The sequence below is a fragment of the Malus sylvestris genome, chromosome 14 (assembly GCF_916048215.2).
Source record: "Malus sylvestris chromosome 14, drMalSylv7.2, whole genome shotgun sequence".
NCBI lineage: Eukaryota > Viridiplantae > Streptophyta > Magnoliopsida > Rosales > Rosaceae > Malus > Malus sylvestris.
Window position 1 is genome coordinate 19135006 of NC_062273.1, and position 23315 is coordinate 19158320.

A 23315-nucleotide genomic window follows, 5' to 3' on the forward strand; every position below is an offset into this window, starting at 1 on the left:
ATGTTGGGAGTCTTTTCTCGAATGTGAGTAAAGGTTGGACGTTCTTGCCAACCTGTCTTGCCGCAAAACCCGGAGGTCGACACACATAGGGACTTTCCAGTTGTCAAGCAGTGGTGCTGTTCCTTTACCCTTATGGGTAATAGTAGGGTAGCTGGAACTTCGAAATTCTCGTGCCTAAACTTTGTCAAAGATCTTTGACAAAGTTATATGTGGTACCCGAGGAGTTGATGGTACATATGGAGAGCGGTGATTGAACAGTAAGATTCACGTGCTTTCTACTTCACCAGAAATCTTCGACAGATTGCCCGTAATTTCCGCAAAGCTGAGTGTGCATGTGACAGGTGCTGACGAGGCTGAAAAAGCAGGTGCTTCTTCGATTTCTGAGATCGGCCCTCGTGGTCTCTGAGCAGCCCAGCTTTTGAGAAAGCAAACGCCTCTTCGATTTCTGAGATCGGCCCTCGTGGTCTCTGAGCAGCCCAGCTTTTGAGAAAGCAAACGCCTCTTCGATTTCTGAAGCTCCGTCGAGTGCAGATTTTTATAGAGGCTGGCATTAAGTTCCACAGCACACTTGAATCTCTACCAGTAGAAGCTCATTTCTTGCACTTCTAAGATCTTGATTTGTCTGACCTCTTCCTTCTTCAACACATTTGAAAATGTCTGGACCCTCCGACCGTCGTTTTGACTTGAACCTTGGAGAAGAGACAGCCACGCCTTCTCCAGACAACATATGGCGCCCATCCTTCATATCCCCTACTGGTCCTCTTACCGTTGGGGATTCTGTGATGAAGAATGATATGACCGCTGCAGTGGTGGCCAGGAACCTTCTCACTCCCAAAGATAATAGACTACTTTCCAAACGGTCTGATGAGTTGGCTGTTAAGGACTCTCTGGCTCTTAGTGTTCAGTGTGCAGGTTCTGTGTCTAATATGGCCCAACGCCTATTTGCTAGAACCCGCCAAGTTGAATCATTGGCTGCTGAAGTGATGAGTCTCAAACAGGAGATTAGAGGGCTCAAGCATGAGAATAAGCAGTTGCACCGGCTCGCCCATGACTATGCTACAAACATGAAGAGGAAGCTTGACCAGATGAAGGAATCTGATGGTAAGGTTTTACTTGATCATAAGCGGTTTGTGGGTTTGTTCCAAAGGCATTTATTGCCTTCGTCCTCTAGGGTTGTACCTGGTAATGAAGCTTCAAATGATGAACCTCCAATGCCTCCTCCTTCTGGGGTTTTGTCAAGTACTGAGGCTCCGGATAACCACCCTCCGGTGCTTTCTCTTTCTGGGGCTCTACCGACTGCTGAGACTTCCCCTAAGCAACCTTTGTGAAGGCTCCCTTTTGTTTGTTTATTTTGACTCATGTATATGTACATATTTGTGGCTTATCGAAAATATTAATAAATAAGCTTTGCTTCATTTCAACATATTGTGTTAAATACACCAAAGCCTTCTTCATAAAGTTCTTTGAATTTTTGCTTTTGTTGAAACCTGTATTGTTGAAGCTTTGTGAGTGAAGCATGTAGTTTGAGGTAGTGTTCCCTTAATTTCCCGAGTGAGGAAAACTTCTCGGTTGGAGACTTGAAAAATCCAAGTCACTGAGTGGTTGTGAGACTGCCGAGTATCAAGGTGCAGTAGCATATGGTGGGAGTCCCCCAAGTCTTCAGGCGAAGAGAGTTGCCGAATGAGGTGTCTCGCGTGTTACTAATTTGTCAAAGTAACGAATTCTTGTTTCGATGTCACACATTCGTATATGCTTTATCTAAAAATATTTCCAACTTTTGTGTGTTTGATGCTGCATGCTATTGACTAGACAAGATCAAGTGCAATTAGTAGCTTTTCTCTCTTTTTCATCTTTTCTTTGGTGGAATTGCTTTTCGTTTCCACTAATCAGCCTGAGTGGATGCAAGATAACACCTTTCTCTATAGCTCAGATTGCAAAGTCGTCTTCATGAAAGTTTTTCCTTATCTTGTGAACTACAACATATCCAAATTTGAGATCCATCGGAGTAGTACAACTTCAGAAATTCAAGTATGATGAGTAACTGTTCATCAATGTTCTGTTAATCCGTCAGACTTGTTGTGAGCTTCGAAACTCCATTTTCTCTTGTTCAGATCAACATACTTTCTTCATCGAAGTTGTTCCCTAACTTGTGAACTACAACATATCCAAATTTGAGGTCCCTCGGAGCAGTATAACTCCAGAAATTCAGGTATGATGAGTGACTGTTTATCATTTGTCTGTCAACCCGTCAGATTTGTTGTGAGCTTTGAAACTCTATTTTCTCTTGCTCAGATCAGCATGCTTTCTTCATTGAAGTTGTTCCTCAGCTTGTGAACTACAACATATCCAAATTTGAGATCCCTCGGAGCAGTATGACTCCAGAAATCCAGGTATGATGAATGACTGGTTATTATTTTTCTGTCAACCCGTCAGATTTGTTGTGAGCTTCGAAACTCCATTTTCTCTTGTTCAGATCGGTATGCTTTCTTCATTGAAGTTGTTCCTCAGCTCGTGAACTACAACATATCCAAATTTGAGATCCCTCGGAGCAGTATAACTCCAGAAATCCAGGTATGATGAATGACTGGTTATTATTTTTCTGTCAACCCGTCAGATTTGTTGTGAGCTTCGAAACTCCATTTTCTCTTGTTCAGATCGGTATTCTTTCTTCATTGAAGTTGTTCCTCATCGACTCTTTCATAACATATCAAAAATTCAGGATGAACTAACGGTTAAATATTTCCAGATCTTCGAAACATCACAACAGCTTCGAAATCTGCAAGAAGCCGACTATCATGTTTGGAGCTTCAACACTTTAATTTCCGTCGCTCAAACAGAAATGGTTCCTTCTTGAAAGTTGTTCATATGCTCAAGAACTATAGGGTGTCCAAAATTCAGCTCCATTGGAGAAGAGCAGAGGTTGCAGAAATTTGATAGATGAAAGGAGGCGGAAGAGGGAGAGAGAGAAAAAGTCTCTTGGGTTGGATTTCTATTTTGGGGCAGATTCCAATTTTTGTAGCACCTTCATTATTGATGAATTGCTTGTACTTTTGTCCATTATAAAACTTGGGACTTTGGCTTGTTGTTGGATCTATTATAATATGTTTGGGAACATATATAAGTGAATAAATAAGAAGGAAAATTTTGGGCCCTTGTGGGTGTAAAACAAAAAATGTTTATGTTTACCCAAGTGTTTTTGTACAAGTTCAAGGGCATCTTGGGTTTTGTGAACAAAATTTGTTTATTTGGAGCAAGGTTTTGTGTTGAAGCTTTGTAGGTGAAACTTTGGTGTTGAAGCGTTGTAGATGAAGCTTTCTAGGTGAAGCTTTGATGGTGAAGCTTTGTAGATGAAGCTTTCTAGGTGAAGCTTTGATGGTGAAGCTTTGATGGTGAAAGTATGTAGAGGGAGCTTTCTAGGTGAAGATTTTTTAGGTGAAGCTTTGTAGGTGAAGCTTTTTTAAGTGAAGCTTTTCGGGTGAAGTTTTTTTTTTGGGTGAAGCTTTGTGGGTGAAGCTTTTTAGGTGAAGCTTTGTGGGTGAAGCTTTGGAGGTGAAGCTTTTCGGGTGAAGCTTGTTGGGTGAAGCTTTTTAGGTGAAGCTTTGTGGGTGAAGCTTTTTAGGTGAAGCTTTGTGGGTGAAGCTTTGGAGGTGAAGCTTTTCGGGTGAAGCTTTTTGGGTGAAGCTTTTTAGGTGAAGCTTTGTGGGTGAAGCTTTGGAGGTGAAGCTTTTCGGGTGAAGCTTTTTGGATGAAGCTGTTTTTTTTTTTTTTTTTTTTTTTTTTTGGCGCTTGACACGGTCTTCATTTGCTTGTTTTGTAATGACTGTGGAAGACGGATTGCTTTCTGATTGAGAAGGGTTCTGGCATCGCTTGCTATGAATGTAAAAGAGTGAGGGCTGAGTTGGCTAAATTACCTCTTTATTGAATTCATTGCCAAATGGCCTTCATTACATAGGATGCCGAACGGCTATAGCTCAACACTTGTACATCGTGAGTCTATTTGTGGTAGTACTTCAAGTGATCAGCGTTCCATGGATGGCCAAGGGTCTTGCCATCAGAGCTTCTAAGTGTGTAAGAGCCAGGGCGACTGATGCCAATGACTTCATACGGTCCATCCCAGTTTGGACTAAGTGTGCCTTCACTCGGGACTCTGTCGCAGAGTAATCTTTTCTTTAAGACCCAGTCTCCTATTTTGAAAGAACGAGGCTTGACCCTAGAGTCATAATAGTTGGAGATGCGCTGCTTGTAGGCGACATTCCTCAAGTGAGCTTGGTTTCTGTGTTCCTCGACTAAATCCAAGTTGAGGGTGAGTTGTTTGTCATTTTCACTTTGAATGTAGTTCTGGACTCGGAATGTTGCTTGCTCGAGCTCAACAGGGACAACCGCCTCTGTGCCAAAGGCAAGTAAGAATGGAGTTTCTCCTGTTGAAGTCCGATATGAAGTGCGATATGACCAAAGAACTTGGGGTACAAATTCTGGCCAACAGCCTTTAGCTTTGTCCAAGCTGGTTTTCAAAGTGCGCTTGATTATTTTGTTGATGGCCTCAACTTGTCCATTAGACTGGGGATGAGCTGGAGAGGCAAAGCATAAGTTGATGTTGAACTTAGAGCAGAACAACCTGAACTTCTTGTTGTCAAACTGTCGCCCATTGTCAGTGACTATCGCATTGAGAATGCCGAATCTACAAAGGATGTTCTTCCACACGAAGTCTTCTATCTTTGCCTCAGTAATGGTTGCCAAGGGTTTTACTTCGGCCCACTTTGTGAAGTAGTCCACTGCAACGACTGCGTAACAAACTTTGCCCTTCCCTGCCGGCATTGGGCCGATCAAATCAAGTCCCCACTGGGCGAAGGGCCAAGGGCTGATCATAGGAGTAAGAGGCTCTGGAGGGGAATGAGGAATAGTTGCATATCGTTGACATTTGTCACATGAGCGGGATACTTTGATGGCATCCTGGTGGAGTGTTGGCCAGTAATATCCTTGGCGAAAAGTCTTGTGTGCTAGGGACCGAGATCCAGCATGATCTCCACAGACTCCCTCATGTATTTCCCGAAGGACGATTTTCGCCTCGGCAGGCGTAAGACACCTTAAGTATGGCAGGCTAAAACCTCGCTATTGTGGCGATACCCTTGACGCGGGTTTGACCCACTGCATTGACTGCCTGGGGGCGAGCGCTATTGTGGCGATACCCTTGGTTATCGGGATAGTGTCCCTTACTCTTTTTACTGAAAGGAGAGTGGTGAGGATGGAAATCCTTCCTCTTGCCTTGAAATTGATATGTCTGTTGATTCGGTGAAGCATTATGCAAGGCATGGGGAGGTGCCACTGCTGTTTGGAAAGTCGAGGTCTTTTCATTTAGGTGAGTCTGGCTTCCACCTCCCACTTGTTGATAAAGGATGGTTGTAGGGGGTTTCTCCTGATATGTCTTTGCCTCGGCGGAGGCATGGTTATAAGCCTGCGCCATCACCTCAGAGTAAGTCTTCCAAGTATTGGCATTGATCATGTATTTAAAGAAACAATCACGTAGGCCTGCCGTGAAGGCTTTGAGGGCAGTCTTGTCGTCTGCCTCGGCACACCGGGAGTATTCATGGCTGAAGCGGCCAACATACATACGTAATGACTCGTCTGGCTTCTGGCGGATAGTGTACAAGTCATCTGCAGAGTGCAAGCGATCGGTTTGGAAAATGTGTTGGGAAACAAATAGTTTCCTCAATTCCTCAAATGAGTCTACCGTCTCAGGTGTAAGACGACAATACCAATTTAGAGCTCCACTAGAGAGGGTGGAGGGGAAGAGAAGACATCGCTCTTCGTCGGTGTGCATCCGGTATGCCATGGTGGATTCAAAGAGGTTAAGGTGCTCAATCGGGTCCTCTTTTCCAGTATAAAGTTGCAAGCCAAGCTTTTACTTTGTCTTTGCTTGAAGGGGGGTGTTGAGGATCCTCCTTGTAAGAGGGCCAGGCCTGGGTTGGTTCCAGTCAGGTATTTCAGCCTGACGTTCAGCCTTCAACTTGTTTACTTCCTCAAAAAGTTGTAGGACAAGGGGGTCCTGAGCGGAGTTATGTGTCACTGGAGCTTTCTTTCGTAAATCTCCATCTCCTCTTGGAATTAGGAAGGTTTGATCAAGGGCATGTGATTTTTCCCTGGACTCGCTGTACTGGCTTCCAGGGTATGTCTGTCGGAACACCTCTGAGTCCCCTGTACCCTCATGTCTCTCTGGGACTTGTTGCCCCTTCCCCAAATTGGTGGCCGGCTTGGGCCGTGGCAGGGGACCGAGTCTCTCAGAAATCCTTGGGTCATTAATCTTTGAGCTTATATGGATGGAATTCTCTCGACGTTGCTTCAGGAAATCCCGACAATCGCGAAAGACGGCTTTCGATCCTTCTGCCCCTTCAGCAAAGAGGTGTCTCCCTCCACTTCTCATGGTTCGGGTCGAAGCAACTGGGTTAAGAGAAGCCTCATGTTGATTATCAAGTCGAGGGGTAATCTGTTCCCTATCAGGGATATCTATGTCGAATGCATGTGACCCTCCATGTTGGAGGGCACCCAGTTGATGGTTGACTTCCACGGGGGCAACAAGCTCGCGTGTCTGAGCTTGCCTAGCTTCATGGAGTGTCTCGAAGAGCTTCTCATATTGCTCCTGGAGGACCTCATTCCTCATTGCTATCTTGTTGTTCTGAGCTTCCAACTCATCGACTTTAGCTTGAAGAAGAACTCGTTTTCCTTCCTTCTTTCGTTGTTTCGCACTATGTGCAAGGGGGGTGTCATTCTGTGTGCTGTGGCTTCCTTCGCTTCCCATGCTGGAGAGGGATGCCTGATCAAAAGAAAGTGTACGAATGATAGAAACCAGCTTGACACAGCTGAAGAGAGTATGAATAAGTGTCGTTTCCCACAGACGGCGCCAAATGTTGATGCACAAAATCAGCGAAGACTTTGGTACAACAGAAAGTGTCAGGTTTTGTGATCTTGGAATTAGGAAGGTTTGATCAAGGGCATGTGATTTTTCCCTGGACTCGCTGTACTGGCTTCCAGGGTATGTCTGTCGGAACACCTCTGAGTCCCCTGTACCCTCATGTCTCTCTGGGACTTGTTGCCCCTTCCCCAAATTGGTGGCCGGCTTGGGCCGTGGCAGGGGACCGAGTCTCTCAGAAATCCTTGGGTCATTAATCTTTTAATTATTTTTCAATTATAAAATATTAACTTTATCATATGCATGTTATTCAAGTCGCAGTGTGGTGATACTTTGGTACGTATGACCAATCGATCGCGCAATCATTTGAAAGCATTTAATGAATGCTTCTGCTGGGTCTTTCTGGGTATGAACATGGGATTGGATGTTCAACTTCAAAACCCAACCGACATGCAATATCCATCGAAAGTTAAAGTTTTCGATGTAAATTCTCCAACTTATCAAATCAAATAAATTTGATCAAATAATCAAGGTGGTGAACCCTAAACTTGTTAATCTAAGCCACCAGTGTGGAGAATGCAGCTTGTGGACAATAGCCACACAAGTGACAAAATTAGTCTCACAAATTGACTACAAGAATGGTACTCCTAACAACATTGATAAAAGCACAGAAAAATGCATAACCAATGATCTATTCTGTCAAAACGGAGTTAGATTCTGTAGGGTTGAGGTTTGGGAGTATTATCCCTTATTCTTGAAGTATTTAGGTGCCAGGGATCATGCTTCAGGCATGATACCACCTCTTGGCAGGCCTAATTCTACCATATGTTGTAAAATAAACTCAAAATTAGATTGTATGAGAGAGAGACAGACCCAAACTTAGGTTGGATAGGCTCCAGCCGAAGTTAGAGAGGTCTGTTCAGTAAACCTCTATTGTTTGGTGCTCCTCTGCCGAAGCAAAGCATGCCCTTTGGTGTATCCCTGCCGAAGCAGGGCACCACCATTTGGTAGACTCCAGCTGAAACTGAGTTTATACCATTCGGTAGCTCCCAATCGAATTAGGGTACCTTTCTCTCACAAGTGTGTTAGTAATCAGATCTGAGAACTTAGTAAACTTCTGTTCTCTATACTGCTACTTTAGGACGTTGAAATACGCTAAGGAGGGTCCTCAGAAAATTTAACAAAAAGTCAACGATCAACCCTAAAAAATCAACCAAGACGCCCCAGTGATCAACTACATTAAAACTTTAGAATTTCACCAAATGGATGCCAAAAATGGACTTAGGACGTCAGAATTAGCATAAGGGGGTTTTGAGAAAATTTTGAAAAAGTCAACACGAGGAATATTCCAAGAATATTCTCATAATATTTTGAGCCCATTTTGGAACTAGGCTGGGTTGGAACATTAGCCCAAAGGTTTGGGCCGGTTGGGCTAAAGATTTGGGCCAAAGGTTTTGGATCGGGTTTTAGGCCTAAGGCCATTTTTTTTTCTTCCCTTCTTCTTTTTTGAGCGGTTGCTGATGCAACTTGCCGGAATCTAGAAAAATGATGGCCGAGATAAACCCAAACTCCGAATAACCACTCACTTTACCAAACCTAGTAATGTAATATACCAAAAACAAAGATCAGGGAACAAGGATTCGAACAGTACCATTGGTTTCCTTGGCCGTGGTCGGATTTCGTTGGAAAATGGCTCGAAAGTCGTCGAGTTCTCACCGAAAAAACTGGGTTTGTATTCTATGGGTGTTACTTGCACTAATAGTCACCACATTTCTTGTGTAAGCTCAAAATCGAGTTGGAGATCAGAAATTAAAACAATAGGGACCTTACCAAGTTGAGAATGAGAGGAATCTCCGAATTTTTCTCTAATGTTTGTGTGCAGCGTGCACAGAAGGAGAGAGAGCATGACAAAGTTTTCAACGAAGGGAAATAGGAGGTTCAGGTCGATGGTGATGGTTATTGGTGGCTGTGAAGCTAGTCAGAACGACGAGGGCTTGCCAGTCTCGGTGTTATTATCTGCAGAGGAAGATGGTTGAGGGAATTGAGAGAGAGATATGATGAGGTGGCAGAACAAGAGAGAGTGAGTGAAGAGAGGGAGATCTAGGAATGTAAGGAGAAAAGAGACACATGGCAACAAGAGAGTGGTCCCAAAAGTTTGAAAAATAAAAAAATGGAGTCTACCACTATCACTCAATACGACCACTTGCAGTTGCAAACTTTTTGTTCAAGAAAAGCTCTTAGCCGAGGTTTAAATTTGCTTTACTCTACTAGGTGGATTACTTCTATCTCAACTCCACGGGGTTGTTGCCCTCCCACTCATGTGTTATGCGCTGATGACTATTTATTTTCTCTTGTGGGAGTGTTCGATCTTTTCGGTCTTTGCATGATTTCCTTGTCAAGTATGGTCGTGGTTTTGGACAATTTATTGATGCACATAAGAGCACTTTTTATCTTGGGTTCACCTCTTCTCATCATATGACTTTTGTCTCGAGACATTTTGGGCTTCGTTTAGATGTTGCTCCTTTCACGTATCTTGGTGTCCTAATTTTTCGTGGTAAGCAAAGGAGAATTTACTTTTAATCTTTGGTTGATAAGGCTAAAGCCCATCTCTCGGGTTGGAAAGGAAAACTTCTTTCTATGGTTGGATGGGTTCAATTAGTGCAATCAGTTTATTAAAGTTTAGTTTTGCAAAGTTTCTCAGTATTTTAGTGGTCGGCTTGCCTTTTAAAGCATCTCTCCTCTTTACGATACTTTATTTGGTCTAGAGATTTGGCTTCTCGTAAATTGGTAATTATTAAATGGAATATGGTGTGTGGACCTAAAATTAAAGGTGGTTTCGTGATTTAACTACGTTGAACTTAACAGTTTTGCTCAATTTTGGATGGGGTTACTTTACAATCTTCATCCTTGTGAGGTTCTTTTGCCCGCCAAATTTTTCCTCTCATGCCTTACAAAATAAGATATCTATTTGTAGTCATCTGTGTAGCGTGGTTTGAAGGTGCTATACTTGTTCTAAATATCAATAGTAGTTGGATTATTGGAGATGGAAGACTAGTTTGTCTTTAGTTTGATAAATGGATTAACAAGTTGATTATTAGCCCTTCATTATATCTAGTCATTTTTTTACAATTCTTCCCGAGTTGGTCATTACAGATTTTTCAAGCTCATGAAATTTTGCATCATCTTGTACCCTTGACAACGACTGATGACAAATTGATTTGGGAAGCCATCTCCTTCTAGGAGTTTTCCCTTCTCTTCTGATTATGATCTAATTCGAATGAGACATAAAGATTGTGCTTGGGCAAAAGTTATTTAGTATTTTTTCATTCTGTCTGGACTATCTATTTTGACTCGGCCTTTTTTTCATGACAAACTTCCTAGTGATGTTACAATGCAACGACTTGATACTTCTTTGGCATCCATTTGTTGTCTTTGTCATGTTTATGAGGAATGTACTGCTCATCTTTTTTTTTTTTTTTTTCCAGTTGCCAGTTTTCTAAGCAACTTTGGTAGTGGTTAGCATATTAATTTGGTACATCTTTGCTTGTTTCAAATTCTTTGGCTATTTTTTCGGGATGCTTTTGTGGGTAACCGCTTTTCCCGTCAGTTGCACAATCTTTGAGTCTTTGCAAGTTTTTTTACTATTTCGGCTATTTAGAAACCTTGAAATAAGTTTAATTTTAGGGTCATTCAATATATTTCCATCGTCTTTGCATGTCCATTATTTCTGACCTCGTCCACGACGGGAGGTTTATTACAAGATACTCTCAAGGTTTAGATACTTGTATCATTTCTTCTTAGGAATTCAACATATTTCTCTCAAGACCCTACTATTTTTCCCGTGTTATGGTCTCATCCTTGGTATCCTTGGATTAAACTTAATACATATGGTTTGTCGAAAGAAAATCCTAATCTTGCTACTTGTGGGGCATTTGAGGGGTCATGGTCAGTTTCTTGGTAGTTTTTGTCATGGTATTGGTCATCACAATTCTTTCTTTTCCTGCACTTTATAAAATTATTATTAGTGTAAAATTTTCTTTTCAGAGGGGTTGGCGTGTCTTTGGTTGGAAAGTGACTCTTCTAGTGTTGCTTATATTCTCGGTTTGGATGATTTGGTCCTCCTTGATTTCTTCGCACACAATAATTTACTTTTTTGGCCCACATTCATTAGATGAATTTTTGTTGTTCACACATCTTTCGAGAGGGGAATGTTGTTGCAAATAACTTTGCTAACATAGGCCTGTCTTTTCCTAATTTGGTTTGGAATGATTCTCCTAAGTTGGTAATTCATGCTGCTTTGTTTTCAGACTTTGCTGGCTTGCCTGGCTTTCGCTTCTCAAATTAATATGTATCACAACTTCAGGTGACAAATTGCTTAGCTAATTATGGAGTTGACCATCCAGTGATTTATCAATAGTTTCCCTTGGCTTGGTTTGGGATTGTAGTTTGAGAAATTTTTTTCTTTCTTCATCCAGTTTTCCTTTTTTGATGTTGTATTGTTCATGGATTTTGGCTTCGTTCCCTCGCTTGTATTTATTTTTTTTCGCTTTTTTTTATTTAATAAAATTTCAGAAATAGTGGACAGAGGGGTTTTCTATAGGGGAGTTAACCCTTTCTAATTGCTCTAAGCGAAAGGGAACTAGACTAATTTTGTAGTTGATAGCTAATTCCTAAGGTCTTGGTTCTTTTTTTAATATCGTGTGTGGGTTTGGAGAGTAAAGCTACCCTGGTAAACCAATAACCAAGTCTTATGCGTAGCTTGATCATCTAATTCATTATTATCCTTCCCTTAACAAAAAAACCTAAAAACTTAATAGGTCATTCAAATTGTCGGTAGAGATCTAATTTTCGTAAGATGGAAGCGACTCCAAAATGATAGTTATACAATGAAATATCTCTGTGAGTCTTCGCGGTCCCGGAAGGGTTGGATAACCATGGCTTGCTACTAGTTGTCCCCCTTAAAAAAAAAAAAAAAAAAAAAAAGTTATACAAAAATACTCAAATATTCCTCTTTCAAAACAACTCTTCACTTTCCCTCAGATTAGATATTTTATATTTAACTAATCATTTGAAGGTAAAACTACCAAAATACAACGTAGCGTCAAAAAACGACATCACGTCCTCTTGTTTTTGTGTTTGTACCGTGTGCTGAGGATGGCCAATTTTTAAAACGACAGATATGCTCACACTGCTATCACAGTTCAATTTCTATGGCCTTAAATTGAGCAATGTCCTATTGTTCACGCCTCCATCAAATCGGGCTGCCCGCCATTTGTCTCGTTCAATAATTGACAAAAAGTGATTTTGGCACACTAGTTCATCCAGACTTCTCGATTGATTAAAACAAAAGAGTACTAAATATTAGAAATTAAGCGAATGCGAAAAAGAAGAAAGACGATGTGCCGAAATTACTTTTAATAATAATTGAGGGAGGACTGCCAAGTGGGAGCAGGACCAATCTGCCACACACATGTATATATTCAGAGATCATTAGACCTTATCTTATATAGCCACCGTACAAAAGCAAGAATTGAATTATTTGTTCATGTGGATCTAAATTTGGTAAACGACGTTTCATAGTCATTTTTGTTTATGTTGTTTCACATGATGCGTCGTTTAATAAGCAAATTGAAAGGTCTAGATGAAAAAAAACAAAAAAAACAAGGCAAAGCAAGGAATTCCGATCTTGAATATCAAGTAACCGATTTTTTACGAACGCTCACCGAGTGCCAAAGGCTTTTTTGCCTTTGAATCAGCGGGATACCCCTTCTCTCTTGAAATTTTGATTATAGGGTGAAGTGTCGATTTAGTCTCTGAACTATCATCTCAATGAAAATTAGGTCTCTGAATTATTTTTTTCTGTAAAATAAATCCCTAAATTCATTAAAAATTGCTAATTGCATCCCTACTATTATATTTAAAACTATTCTATCTAATTTTTTGTCAACTTAAGTCACTTGATACATTTTAGAATGTAATACTGTCATTTTTCGTCAACATAAGTTAACTCCATATACCTTTTGAGTGCTACTAGACCCACCCTAGTGTCATATTTTCCCACTCACATGATAATCTCACCCACCATAAAAAATTTAAAAAGTAAAATGTTATTTCTCCACCCACCATTATTCCCAAAATAACCATAATATATTTTTTTTTAAATAACTCTAATATATCTTTAAATAATATTATAATTAAATAAATAAAAATAGAAAAAATGAAAGAAAATGCAAGACCTAAGACCTAGACATTTATCATCTCCTTCACACCTATCGCCGCCCTACAAAGACCCCGGACCCCCAAACCACTCTTCTTCCTCCTTTTTTGTCAAAACCGCAGATCTCACACTCAATTCTCTTTTTTCTCCATTGAAGTTTCTCGCCTTCGTCTAGCACACGCTCATTCCTTCCACCAACTTTTCCATCGATTCTAACCCAAATCCTTCCCTACCTCTTTCCCCAAAAGATATCACACCCCACCCACCATTATTTATTTATTATTTTAAATTATTTTTTGTCTTTTCAAAATTTTAGTATTGAATTAAATAAGTTATTAACATTTTCATTAAATGGTGGGTGGGGAAATAAGACACCGGGGTGGAAATATCACCACTCTACCTTTTTTTATTAAAAAATTACCAATCTATCCTCCAATGTGTATCACACGCAAGCAACGTGACTTAAATTGACGGAAAATTGAATATAGTAACTTCGAATCTAATATTAGGGATGTAATTGGCAAATTTTTATAATTCACAAACTGATTTTTTTGAAAAAAAAAAAATTATGGATCTAATTTTCACTTAGTGATAATTCATAAACTAAATTAACTGTCCACCCTAGTTTATATTAATAACAAATCCAATGATCAATAAATTTTTAATCACTCGGACCACAAATTTAGATATTTATCATACGTTCTTGAATATTGCCCAGAAAGAAAGACATGCTAATTAAATAAAATCAATGAATGCTAACGTCGTGTCCATTTCTGAGAATGGTCCAAATTATGTGAGGTCGATTGATTAAATAGGAACAAATGACTTGGGAGGAGGTTTACCATTTTCCAATGCACAACGGCATCTCATGTATAGATAGATAGAGATATACAGATCTGAAATTTCTTGTTATGAGCTCAAGTTGATAATATTATCTTCAGCTGAAATTTCTAACAGTCAACCAAGTCATGCTTGGCAACCCACGACTAGCATCCATTACATCCCATTCTCTCTCTCTCTCTCTTTTCAGTGTATCAAAAATATAGCTCGATACATTAACCGTCATAATAAATTAAATATTTAAAAATAAATAAAAAATCAACCAATTGTTTGACTGTATTCCCGAGACACTCAATTTTTTTCCTGCGATAGACTAGCTAGTGGACTAAAGTGGAGCTATACATTATATCATTCATCAATCATCAATAATTCGTTTCATTTTCTACAGATACAATTTACAACGATGAAACTGTCGGAACGTTTATAATAATCCGAAGTACTTCGATTTTTTAGTTGCTAGATCTGGATTTTAATATATTCTGCGAAGAATTCAACAAAATTCCAAATATAATATGCCAAGAAGTAGCATTAGCAAATCTCTAAAATTCCAAATATACATGAGTTGTATATAACTTTTCTTCCTAATCAGTCAGGGATGGAGATAAAAACTTACTTTAGTAGGAGAGACCTTAACCTCCAGACTTGAGAAAAAAACATTCATGACAGTAGAATTTCTTCTATATTTTTATTGTTTTTCTTTTCTTTTCAAATTTTCTTAACCCAACTTGTAGACAATTTTTCATAATGATAGCTTATTATACATATTATTTAAAAATTTCAACTAATTAATTAAAGTACTCAAATATGATAAATTGAAGTTATGTAAGCATCTTGATGATTTTTTTCCTTTACACAAAATTTCAGTGGAGTAACTAACTTCAGTGGGCCTAAACTGCCTCCATCCTCACGAACCGTCATTAATTTCCATATTTATCTTGCCAGGTCCTTGGTGTGAATTATTGGTATTTGATGTTGTATGTACAGTAGTGATATGCATCATACCAAAAAGGGCCAAAACCCTAGATAATTTAGAGAAGTTTCAGCCAATTTTTTCATTAAAAACAAAAAAAGAAAGCATATGTGTTATATTCTTTTTCCTTAGGAATATAAATGTTATTTGATATTATCTGGAAGTCAGGAGATGTAACCCTAAATTAACCAAAGAAAATGGTATTGAAGTTTCAGCTCTGTGTGACACATGCATTTTTGCTATGGCTCATGTAATAAGAGAACGAAGACCATAATAATTAGTCAATTTAAAGTCAAGAGCTCACATTTTATCCTGACAATGTATAATTGGATAAACCTTTTTATTTGCAAAAATGTTATAACCTTCTAGTTTAAGTGTGATTGTGTAAATCCTAAATTAGATTTAATTCTAGTTATTCTTTCCTATATGGACTTGTATTCCTTGGAGGAGAAGGATTTATTCTCTCTCTTATTACTAAAAATAAAGCACTAGGGGGAATAAAACATATTCCTCTACACAACCCTACAAATACATCTCTCTCTGTGTCGCATGCCCCCTTCCCTTGTCAGTTAAATAAAGGCCACAACATGTTATCAACATGCTCCTTCAGCTGTGCTTAGAAATCTAACATGAAAATTATTCATCTTCAATCAGGGGAGTATTATGTTTCAATTATTTTTAATTGATTAAATTTTGATTTTATTGATTCATATACTTTTATTGATTCAATTTAAATTTTTTGTGTTGAACGTAATACAAGTTTTGGAGATGGAATGTAAGATCCCACATCACCCAGGGATGAGGATCCTGTAAGCCTTATATGTATATTCCTATCTCTACCTAGCACGAGGCATTTTGGGAACTCACTGGTTTCGGATTCCATCGGAACTCCAAAGTTAAGCGAGTTCGAGCGAGAGCATTCCCAAGATGGGTGATCCACTGGGAAGTTCTCGTGTGAGTTCCCAGAAACAAAACCATGATGGCGTGGTCGAGGCCCAAAGCAGACAATATCGTGCTACGGCGGAGTCGAGCTCGAAATGTGGTGGGAGCCCGGGCCGGGATGTGACAATTTGGTATCATAGCCAATCCCTAGCCTGAAGTGTGCCAACAAAGACGTCGGGCCCCTAAGGAAGGCTGATAGTAAGATCCTACATCGCCCAAGGGTGAGGATCCTATAAGCCTTAAATGTATATTCTCATCTCTATTTAGCATGAGGGTTTTTGGAAACTCACGCTTCCGAGTCCATCGGAACTCTAAAGTTAAGCGAGTTCGGGCGAGAGCATTTCCAGGATGGGTGACCCACTGGAAAGTTCTCGTGTGAGTTCCCAGAAACAAAATCTTGGGGGCGTGATCGGGGCCCAAAATGGACAATATCGTGCTACGATGGAGTCGAGCCCGGGTTGTGGTGAGGGTCCAGGCCAGGATGTGACATGGAAAGCCGAAATTGAAGAAATTTTTTTGCATCAAACAAGTTCATCAATATCATCACGCAATCAGGTTCTTTCAAAACAACAGTTTTTATCTTGATATTTTTGCAGCCCTGATAGCATGAACATTCACCATAATGCATGATCCAACTTTACGTTTTTCAATTTTAGATTTTACATAAATTGTGTATGCATTATATCCATAATTGTTGAATTATGTGAATTTGATTTTGCCATGAATTGCATCCTATATATACTTATGCATGAAATTATTTGTCAATATACATTGAATTATAATATGGAAATAAGGGAAGAAAAATATTCTAGGGGTTCTTTGAACCCAAACCCCGAAGCTCTAAGCCTCTAGAACCGAACCCAAAAACTCTTATGCCTTTCACGACGTCACATACATGGCATGCAGCCATGCCCAACCACTACAGATGCCATCCCCGACGACATGCAGTCATCGCCGACCTTATTTTTGGTCGAGATTCATATGAATTTCCCCGAATTTTGAAAACCCAAATTTGAATCCTAGGTTTTTCTTTGATTTTAGGACATCGAGACCTTCTCCGTCACACCATCTAGGTTCCATGTCAAAAATCACAACTCGTTTCGAGTTCTTTTGACCAGAACACAGCCACCTGAAGCAACAGCGCCGACCTTTTTTTGGCTGAACCCAAGTTCAATTGGGCTGACTCTCTCGGCATGTGAAAAGAAAGAAGGGAATTTTTTTTTTTTTTTTTGTGACTGGGCTTGCCTGATACAGCCTAAGACTATGGCTCGATCTAACACATGACACTAGTCCAAGGGCTATGATGTCCCTGTGCTCGCGATACATGCGATCCCAGCCTGCAGTTGGTGAACCAATGCACTTGTACTGTGCTGCACCTAATCAGCGCCCATATGGGCCTCTATTTCTTGGACCCAGTTTCTTACACCCCATTTGCTGTTACTGGGCTTGCAGCCCAAATTATGTTTGGGGCCTGATTAGCCCGTGTTTATCGAAGCCCAATTTTTTGGCCTAGATGACGATACAAATTTGCTCAGCCCACCCGTGGGCTTTGGTCCATGTTTTGGACTCCGAGTTTAATTGTTTATTTTTTTTAGACTATTTGGGTTTTATAATTTTTTTCACCCACACTTAAATTTGGCCCGATGTCCAAATAATTATTTCAATTATAACTATAGACCTAAAGTTCTATTTGCATATTTTTGTATATATATTTGTGTTTGTCTACAGGAACATATAAACCTGAAGTTCCTAACTATTTCGAAACCTGAAGTTTCTAAAAACATGCCTTGTTTGAAAACCTGAAGTTTTCCTTAAAAACATCATGAAAACCTGAAGCTTTTTCATGCAAATTTAAACCAATACATGTCTATTAGAACCTGAATGTTCTACTCCTATGTGAATGGATTGATACTCTTCTCCATTACACTAACCACATCTTGTCTATCTATTTTGTGATAGGAACATGTCGAATTTGAACAAGCTCAACTTTACCGCTTTTGAGGTCTCTGGAAGGAACTACCTCAAGTGGGTCCAAGATGTGAAGCTTCACCTCACTGCAAAAAATTTGTGTCCTGCCATTGAAGATGAGACTAACATCCCGGTTGGCAAAGCCGAGAAAGCCACTGCCATGATCTTCATCCGAAGACATATTCATGATGCACTGTAAATCGAGTACCTTACTTAGGAGGATCCACAAGCACTATGGGTTGCTTTGGCTAATTGTTTTTATCACCAAATGGACATCTTCTTACCTGAAGCAAGACATGACTGGTAGTATCTATGCTTCCAAGACTTTAAGTTTGTGAATGAATATAATTATAAAGTGTGTCGAATACGATCACTTCTCAAGTTCTGTAACGAGACCTTGACTGAAGAGGATCTCCTGGAGAAAACCAATTTGACCTTCTTTGCTACTAATATTGTCCTGCAGCAACAATATAGAGCTCATAAGTACGCTAAGTTTTCAAATTTGATCTTTGTTTTATTTCTTGATGAAAAGCAGAATCAGCTGTTATGAAGAATCATCAAGCTTGACTTATTGGGGCGACTGCCATGCCTGAAGCTCACTATAGCACAAACAAACGCCCAAAATGGCAAAATAGGCATGGTAGGGGCAGCTAGAAGCCATCACATCTAGGTCAACAGAGCCAATGCCCATCTAAGGGAGAAAACAAAGCCCAGAAGTGCCATAACCTCGCTCCTAAGGCCCCAAACTTCAAGAATAAGGGAAAAGCAATTGAAACCATGGATGCGGATATGTGCTATCACTGTGGTTCAAAGGACCATTGGTCCCATGTTTGCTTAGCTCCCTAGAAGGTTGTAGCTGAATATCATTCTCGTCATAAGAAGTTTGTCAAACTTTATGCAAGTGGATGAACCAGAGAGTACCAAGATGGAGGTTTCTGATTTTCAAGAGGTTGTCAGCCCTATGGAAGATTAGAATCTTAGACATAAGCTATTTTTCTAGTTGAAATTTAGACATTGGGGTCGAATTCCACCTAGTGGCGAAACCCTCCCTTGTTTTTTGGTTTAATTTTGAACATATTTCCTTTATGTTTGGATTATTTGTTGGTGATTTGTTTTTGGATATTAAGTTTTTAATTAATTACCGTCCTTGAATACTTAAAATTATTTTGAATGCATATTTGTTTTTAGAACTTTTATGAATGTGATCGATTCAAATTAATTTTCATCCTAGGTATGACTAGTGGGGAAGTTAGTTGTTTGGCAAATAGTGCAACCATGCACACCGTTTTGCATCAATGCATCTATTTCACTAACTTCATACCTAAGAATGTACCACTGACAACCTTCTCAGGCACATCCATCCTAATCGAAGGACACGGTAAGACATGTATAATATTGTCCAATGGTACAATTTTGACCATTGATGAGGTACTTTAATTCTCCGCGTTCCAGAAAAAAAATTTTTTGTTTTAAGGACATTAGAGATAATAATTACCACGCTGAAACCTATGTAGAAAACGAAGTTGAATTTCTGTGCATAACTTCCTACGTATATGGCCATAAACGTATTCTAGAGAAGATAAAGCATATCTCGAGTGGTCTGTATACTACGACCATACGCCCTATAGAAAGCCATTATGTGGCCTACCCTACCTCAGGGACCATGCACGAAATTACACTTTGGCATGATCGTTTGGGACACCCTGGACGAACAGCGATGCGCCGTACCTCAAATCATCACACGAGCATCCACTAACCCGAGGTTTACGTTCGATTCAAGGAATTGCATGTTAAACCTACTTCATGATTATTATTAAGCCTTCTTATGACAAGATTCGTTCAAACCCTTCCATTTTTTCTACAAAGGATTCAGGGAACATTTGTGGACCGATTCACCCTCCATACGAACCATTTAAATATTTTATGGTTTTGGTTGATGCTTCCACATATTGGTCACACTATGCTTGTTGTCCACAAGGAACATTGTGTTCTCCAAACTGTTCTCTTAGGTTATCAAGCTCAAGACTCACCACTCTAATTATTTGACCAAATCTATTCGATTAGATAATGCTGGAGAATTCATATCTAAAACTTTTGATGATTATTACATGTCGGTTGGGGTTGAAGTTGAACATCTAGTACCCCATGTTCACATCTAGAACGGCTTGACAGAGGCATTCATTAAGCGCTTACAAATGATTGCTCGATCATTGGTCATACGTACCAAGCTCCCGATTGCTGCTTGAGGCCATGCAATATTGCACGTAACCATGGTGATTCACCTAAGGCCCGTTGTGACCCAACCATATAACACCCTTAAGTTGGTTATTGGATACAAACCCGACATATCGCATATGCGTGTTTTTTGTTGTGCAGTCTATGTGCCAATTTCACTGCACTTATGTACAAAAATAGGGCCTCAGCGAAGGATGAGAATTTATGTCCGATATGATTCTCCTTCGATTATTCATTACTTAGAACCTTTGACAGACGATCTGTTTACCGCTCATTTCACGGATTGTCACTTCTATAAGATAGTATTCTCGTCGTTAAGGGGAGATAAGAAGGTCAACATTCCTGATGAACGACGCGAATTATCGTGGATGACTCTCACTTTGTCTCATTTAGATCCCCGCACCGCTCAATCTAAAACTGAAGTGCAACGCATATTAGATCCTCAGAGCATAGCTTAAAGCATGCCAGATGCTTTCACCGATCTAGCACAAGTGACAAGATCACATATTCAAGCTGCAAATCTGCCATCAATGATGGATATACCAAATGTACGATGGACTTCCCTCCTAGAGGCCCGGGACGCCAACTTTGGTGATCCACGTACATTAACGGCTAGCCAATCATCTGCCTCTACACACAAGTGTGGTAGACCTCTTGGTTCAAAAGATTTACACCCTCGAAAAAGGAAACCAATGGCACAGGCACAGCCTATCGTGAATCTGACTGTTGCCTACTCAATCCATCCAACTTATGAGGAAATTCTAGATTACGGAAGCGTCATTGAAAAGACGAATCCACCTCTCGAAAATCATGAGATTTCGATCTATTATGCTAGCTTGGATGATGTTTTGTGTAGAAATGAGATGATCGTCGATGATTTATTAACATATGCAGTAGCTATTGAGATTATGTTAAGCGATGACATTGAACCCCATTCCGTTGATGAATGTCGACGTAAAACCGATTAATCAAACTGGAAACAAGCAATCCAAGTCGAACTCAATTCGCTTGCGAAACGTAAGGTGTTTGGACATATAGCTCCTACTTCTCCACATGTGAAGCCCGTTGGCTACAAGTGAGTTTTCGTTAAGAAGAGTAATGAGAAGAACGAAATTGTGCATTAGAAAGCTCGTCTTGTTACGCAAGGCTTTTCACAAAGCCCTGGGATTGACTATGACAAAACTTATTCACCCGTTATGGATGTGATTACTTTTCGCTACCTTATCAGTTTGGTAGTTTCTGAAAAACTAAGTACGCAGCTGATGAATGTAGTAATTGCGTATCTCTATGGGGATCTTAATACAGAAATTTATATGAAAGTTCCTGAATAACTTACATTGACTAGATCAAATATCTCTAAGCCCTGGAATACCTCTCAATTCGGCTGAGGCATTCACTCTATGGTTTAAAGCAATCCGGAAGAATATGGTATAACCATCTAAGTGAGTATTTGACTAGTCAAGGATATGTGAACAACGAGCTATACCCTTATGTGTTCATTAAGAAGTCACATTTTGGTTTTGTGATTGTTGCAATATATGTCGATCACATAAATCTCATCGGAACTCTTGAAGGGCTTGAGAGAACTGTCGCACACCTGAAGTCAGAATTTGAGATGAAAGATTTAGAAAGACTCGATACTGTCTTAGTCTCGAGATAGAGCACCGTTCAGATGGAATCTTAGTACATCAAACGAACTACACCCAGAAGTTGTTGTGCCGCTTTAATGAGGATAAAGTGAAGCCTTCGAGTACTCTTATGGTCGTTCAATCGCTAAATGCAAAATGAGATCCCTTCCATCCGAATGAGGATGTTGAAGAGATTTTGGAGCCTGAATTTCCTTATCTAAGTGCGATAGGCGATTTATTGTACTTAGCTCAATGCACTATACCCGACATTTCCTTCGCTGTTAATCTTTTGGCAAGATACAGTAATGCACCAACAGGCAGACATTGGACTGGTGTTAAAGACATTTTCCGCTACCTTAAGGGTATTACAGATTTGGGCTTGTTCTATCCTTACAGATCCTCAAGTGATGCCGCATCCCTTTATCTCAAGTCGATTCTCACCTTGTTGGTTATGCCAACACATGATACTTATCTAATCTGCATAAGCCGCGCTCTCAAACGGATTATGTCTTTACCGTTGAGGCACCGCAATTTCTTGGAGGTCAACCAAACAGACCTTAGTTGCCACTTCGTCTAACCATGTTGATTCTCGCCTTACATAAAGCAACTCAGGAATGCTTTTGCCTGAGAGCAATTATGGGCCATATTCGAAGCTCCTGCGATCTTTACCCCGTCGTTGATGTCCCGACAACGATTTATGAAGGCAACACAACATGCATCGAATAGCTCAAGAAGGGTTATATCAAATGAGACAACACTAAGCATATTAGGCCAAAGTTCTTCTTCTCACATGAACAACAAGAGCATCAGAAGATTGAAGTCATGCAAATCCGTTCACAAGACAATTTGGCCAACCTCTTCACCAAATCACTATCGAAGGCGATGTTTTAGAAGCTTGTTTAAGGAATTGGTATGCTTAAAATTTTTTAGTTGTAACATTGCTAGTTCTCTTTGAAACTATGTCAAACTCAAGGGGAGTATCCTGAAGTATACTTGCTTGATCTTAATGTACTCTTTTCCCTACGATTAGGAGCATTTTTCCCACTGGGGTTTTGCTACCTAACGAGGTTTTAACGAGGCACTCACCTTAGGTTGATCATATCCCTGATGATGTCCCGTAGACGTTTCATTTGACTTTGCATTCCTCACGCTTTTTTCCTTAGACTATGGATTTTATCCCTACACGGGTTTTTACCATAGCCATAGGGTTTTTTGTGAGACTTACTTCCTTATGCAAGTTCCTACCTTATTGAGAATAGCATGTTCTCATAATCAGTGCTAATGAGTCAATTTTCTCAACCTCTACATGATGCTGAATCTACTTGAGTATTTACACACTCAATGGGGAGTGTTGTAAACTTCTAGCTTAAGTGTGATTGTGTAAATCCTATATTAGATTTGATTCTAGTTATTCTTTCCTATATGGACTTGTATCCTTGGGGGAGAATGATTTCTTCTCTCTGTTATTATTATAAATAAAGGCATTGCGTAGGGGGAAGAACACACATTCCTCTACACAACCCTACTCTGTGCCACTGGCCACCTTCCCCTATCAGTTAAATATAGGCCACAACAAAAAAAAGGATTTTAAACCTGAATTTCTAAAGTATT

At 39.8% G+C, this 23315-nt stretch overlaps 1 long non-coding RNA gene across 2 annotated transcripts; it reads left to right on the forward strand.

Moving 5' to 3' along the window:
* The first annotated feature begins 1644 nt into the window (after window positions 1-1644).
* Window positions 1645-3151, forward strand: LOC126598884 (uncharacterized). 2 transcript variants are annotated; one of them, XR_007615006.1, is made up of 4 exons: window positions 1645-2209; window positions 2293-2390; window positions 2474-2571; window positions 2747-3151. It is a non-coding gene; the product is annotated as an uncharacterized LOC126598884 (long non-coding RNA). The 2 variants fall into 2 exon arrangements; XR_007615005.1 differs by lacking the exon at window positions 1645-2209 and having other exon boundaries at window positions 2221-2390.
* Window positions 3152-23315: the final 20164 nt, after the last annotated feature.